The following is a 5,347-nucleotide window of genomic DNA, read 5'->3' on the forward strand; positions in this document are numbered from 1 at the left end:
ATGGCTGCCTGTACTTTACAAAGCAACTGCATATCTATTTTTACAAAAACTCTGAAATAGAAAGGGCAGTTATTCTCATATTACAGATAGGGCAACTGAGGTTCAGAGGGGCTGAGACAGTTGCCCAACATAAAAGGCAGAACTTAGAGCTTTCATCATCTTTCTGAACATAGCCCAGTAAAGCAATGGTTCCCAGTCCTGACTAATCATCTGCACCTGGCTTGAGATATAAAACACTTGGTCAAATCCCCACCTCCACTATTTTCAGGGTCTGTTGTTCCAGATTCTTCCAAGAGTATGCCAATTTTCTGTGGAAAAAGACCACAGAAACAAATTAGAAATAAAACAATGTCATTTATGAGAACTATAATATAGGAGGTAAGCAAAATGCTTACCAGACAGGACCTAGGGACCAGCACCACAGGCTTTTAAATTAAAATTATAAGCTCTTCTTTATATACATGAATATACTAAAGACCCCTCCAAGATTTGCCTCATGATCAATAAAGCAAGAGGGGCTTCATGACACTCAGTATGGAAGATTAGACATTTTATTCTTAGCAGGTAAGGGAAAGGTAGACCTTATCATAAGTTAGCAAACTCCTCAAAGGTTGTTGGAAAGGTATACTGGTTTTACATATATATATGTATATATATGCAAGGCATACTGATAAAATCTTTTAGAAAAGCGGTCAAGGCTGGGCGCGGTGGCTCACGACTGTAGTCCTAACACTCTGGGAGGCTGAGGCAGGAGGATCACTTGAGCTCAGGAGTTTGAGACCAGCCTGAGCAAGAGTGAGACCCCATCTCTTCTAAAAATAGAAAACTTAACCAAGTGTGGTGGCACATGCCTGCAGTCCCAGCTACTCAGGAGGCTGAGGCAGGAGGATCACTGGAGCCCAGGAGTTTGAGGTTGCAGTGAGCGACGATGACATCACTGCACTCTAGCCGGGGTGACAGAACGAGGCTCTGTCTCAAAAAAAAAAAAAAAAAAAAAAGGAAAGAAAAGAAAAGAGGTCAAATATATAGTTGAAATAAAAGAAATATCTCCTGAGTCACAGTTCACAAAATTAAAAAAAAAAAGAAATAACAGTGTTTAAAGGACAAAGAGTTTAACACTGATATCTATAAATGTATTATACTGTTTGTCCAAAGGAGTTAAACATTAAGCATGTTTTCTGTTAATTGAATTTTTATCTTAATATGTGACTTAGGGTTGTTTTTATTATGGTAAGGCTGATTTGCTCCTTACAATCAAGTACAATAAGGACTGAGAATTGCCATTGGATTTAGCAACATGGGGCTCATTAGTGATCTTGACAGGAGCAGTTTTGGTGGAGTGATGTGGTTGAAAACCTGGTTGTCGGCCGGGCACGGTGGCTCACGCCTGTAATCCTAGCACTCTGGGAGGCTGAGGTGGGCGGATCATTTGAGCTCAGTAGTTCCAGACCAGCCTGAGCAAGAGCGAGACCCCGTCTCTACTAAAAAATTAGAAAGAAATTAGCTGGACAACTAAAAATATATATATATGTATATAAAATTAGCCACGCATGGTGGCACATGCCTGTAGTCCCAGCTACTCGGGAGACCGAGGCAGGAGGATCGCTTGAGCTCAGGAGTTTGCGGTTGCTGTGAGCTAGGCTGACGCCACGGCACTCTAGCCCGGGCAACAGATTGAGACTCTGTCTCAAAAAAAAAAAAAAAAAGAAAACCTGGTTGTCATGTGTTCCAAACAGAATGAGAGAATATTAGAGAAAATATACTTCCAGAAAAGAAGTATTAAAATACAACAATAGGATGATAAAATAATCTTTTAAAAAAATCAATGAGGCCGGGCGCGGTGGCTCACGCCTGTAATCCTAGCACTCTGGGAGGCCGAGGCGGGTGGATCACTCAAGGTCAGGAGTTCGAGACCAGCCTGAGCAAGAGCGAGACCCCGTCTCTACTAAAAATAGAAAAAAATTATATGGACAGCTAAAAGTATATATATAGAAAAATTAGCCGGGCATAGTGGTGCATGCCTGTAGTCCCAGCTACTCGGGAGGCTGAGGCAGGAGGATCGCTTGAGCCCAGGAGTTTGAGGTTGCTGTGAGCTAGGCTGATGCCACGGCACTCACTCTAGCCTGGGCAACAAAGTGAGACTCTGTCTCAAAAAAAAAAAAAAAAAAAAATCAATGACAAAAATGAATCAATACATCAGGAAACCTAATGCTTATAAATGTGCCTAGATCAAAAACAGTTTAAAAATAGGGAAGAAAAGCCAGGCAAAGTGGGGCATGCCTGTAATCCAAGCTATTGAAAAAACAACATGCGATAGGCCATAAAACAAGTCTCAGTAAATTTCAAAACAATGATAGCTTATATAGTCTCTGAGTGCAGCATGACTAGAAAAATCACAAAGTACTTGGAAATTGAGACGAGGCTTTTAAGTAATCTATACATTTAAAAAAATCACAAGGAAAATTGTAAAATATTTCTAAATAAATAATTATAAAATACAATATGTTAAAATTGGGGATGCAGCTAAATCGGTGCTTTGAGAGAAATTTATAGCTTTAAATGATTACATTAAAAATAAAGATTTAAATCAAGTATATCCATTTTCTCTTTAGCAAGCTTAAAAAAAAGATAAGCAAATTAAACCCCAAGTAAGAAAAAGAAAGAAAATTAGGAAAACAACAAAAATCAATGAGAAAATGAACAAACTAGAGAAAAAAATAATGAAGCCAAAACATAGTTCTTTATTCAATGTCTTTTTTTTTTTTTTTTTTTTGAGGCAGAGTCTTGCTCTGTTACCCTGGGTTGAGTACCATGGCATCAGCCTAGCTCACAGCAACCTCAAACTCCTGGGCTCAAGTGATCCTCCTGCCTCAGCCTCCTGAGTAGCTGAGACTACAGGCACAGGCCATGACACCTGGCTAATTTTTCTATTTTTTGTGAGATGGGGGTTTTGCTCTTTCTCAGACTGGTCTCGAACTCCCGACTTCCAGAGTGCTAGGATTATAGGCATGAGCCACTGCACCTAACCAATGTTTTTTTTTTTTTTTTTTTTTTTTTGAGATGGGAGTCTTGCTGTGTTGCCCAGGTTGGTCTGAAACAGTGATTCCCCTGCCTCAGCCTCAGCCTCCTGAGTAGCTGGGATTATAAGTGCACACCGCTGCTCCTCCCACCTCAAAACTTAGCTCTTTGAAAAGATTAATAAAATTGATAACTACTAAGAAGACTGACCAAGAAACAAAGAGAGAAAATACAATTTGCCAATATCGGAAATAAAAAATATGGGATATTCAATATAGACATCAAAAAGATGATCTATAGTATGAGTAACTTTATACCAAAACCCAACAATGTGATACAATGAAAAAATTCTGGCCAGGCCTGGTGGCTCCCACCTGTAATCCTAGCACTTGTGGAGGCCGAGGTGGGAGGATTGCTTGCGGCCAGAAGCTCGAGACCAGCCTGAGCAACATAGTGAGACCTCAACATAGAGAGACCCTGCGTCTACAAAAAAATTAAAAATTAGCTGGGTGTGGTGGCCTGTGCCTGTAGTCCCAGCTACCCCAGAGGATGAGGCAGGAGGATTGCTTGAGCCCAAGAATTCGAGGCTGCAGTAGGCTGCAGTGAGCTGTGAAAGAGGGCTACACTGCACTCTAGCCTGGGCAGCAAAGCCAGACCTGATTTCTGGAAAAAAAAAAAAAAAAAAAAAAAAAAAAAAAAATTCTTGAAAGGCACTGTTAACAAAAGACTGTGAGATCCATGGAAGAAGAAAAGGAGAAGTCCTTATGTTCAGAGGAGCAGCAATCTTCAGACAAGGAAACGGTAAGCGCAAGCTCCACAGAAGAGAGGGGGAGTGGTATATGACCACAGTCAGTCTTGCATGTTGAGCAGGGTTGGGGAAGATCTATGAATATTCACCAGGGAAGTCAGGTGCTTAGGCAGTGAGTTAACACATATGTATTATGCATCCAATATTCATTTTGGGGGGGGGTTAACATTAAAATGGGATTGAATTTGGCTGTTTATATTAAAAAGTGAACTCTACGGCACAAAGACAATTTGTGCACAGTCCCCACAAAATTGGCTGAAACTGTCTTAAAGTCTGAAACCATTTATCAGTAAAAAATGTTTGCTCTTTGTCTCATTGTCCCCTAGTGCCGCCCGGACATCGCGCGGGCTGCCAGCACCATGAAGATCTGGACTTCGGAGCACGTCTTTGACAACCAGTGGGAAACTTACAACCGCTGCAATGCGGAAGTGCCCAAACCCCATGAACCCGAGCGTGGCTGGAGTTGATGTGTTGGACGGACATATAGATCCCTCCGAAAGATGCACAGCCATAGACTTCTCAGCAGAGTGGGGACTGCCTTCCTTTGTGAATCTCCAACTGGTGCAACAAGAACCAAAACATATGTGCAAAAACATTGTGTAGTCGATCCTGTAGAGAGCTAAATGGAACTTAAATCTACTAATATTTCATTTACAAATATGGTTTCAGTAGATGAGAGACATATACAAACCACAGCCTCAGGACCCAGACAAAACTATTTTGACCTTGAAGGACTGACGGCAAGTACCATATCTTCAAATGCTAATAAAGGCCAAGAAGCAACGGAATGGGTAATACATAAATTAAATGCTGAGATTGAAGAACTGATGGCTTCGGCAAGAGGACGCATGAGGCCTCTGATGGCGGCAGCAGCATTTGTAGAAAAATGATAATAAAAGTTGGTAGACAATGTTGGGTCTCCCAGGTCTCTCCAAGCTGGCAATATATTTATTTGCTATTTAAAAAATACAACTATAGGCCGGGCGCGGTGGCTCACGCCTGTAATCCTAGCACTCTGGGAGGCCGAGGTGGGTGGATCGCTCGAGGTCAGGAGTTCGAGACCAGCTTGAGCAAGAGCAAGACCCCATCTCTACTAAAAATAGAAAGAAATTATCTGGACAACTAAAAATATTTATAGAAAAAATTAGCCGGGCATGGTGGCGCATGCCTGTAGTCCCAGCTACTCAGGAGGCTGAGGCAGGAGGATTGCTTGAGCCCAGGAGTTTGAGGTTGCTGTGAGCTAGGCTGACGCCATGTCACTCTTGCCCGGGCAACAGAGCAAGACTCTGTCTCAAAAAAAAAAAACCCTTATATTTTAAGTAGAATTATTTTTTAATAAGCTGATGTAAGGCTATGTGACTTGCATCAAAACAGAGATGCCGGACTTCTAAATAAAATAAAAGGGATCATCTGGAAAAAAAAGAATGTTAATGACACTGGACAGTCACAGTGTTACGGCAGGACCGGCTGGCGGTCTGTCGGGGTTGGTGGGAAATTTTCCAGCTGTTGTTTCCGCAATGC

General features: G+C 41.6%; 1 pseudogene; it reads left to right on the forward strand.

Annotated features, from left to right (window-relative positions):
- Window positions 1-4,163: 4,163 nt before the first annotated feature.
- Window positions 4,164-4,716, forward strand: LOC138397522 (PRELI domain containing protein 3B-like; annotated as a pseudogene).
- Window positions 4,717-5,347: the final 631 nt, after the last annotated feature.

The sequence above is a fragment of the Eulemur rufifrons genome, chromosome 16, assembly GCF_041146395.1.
Source record: "Eulemur rufifrons isolate Redbay chromosome 16, OSU_ERuf_1, whole genome shotgun sequence".
NCBI classification, from domain to species: Eukaryota; Metazoa; Chordata; class Mammalia; order Primates; family Lemuridae; genus Eulemur; species Eulemur rufifrons.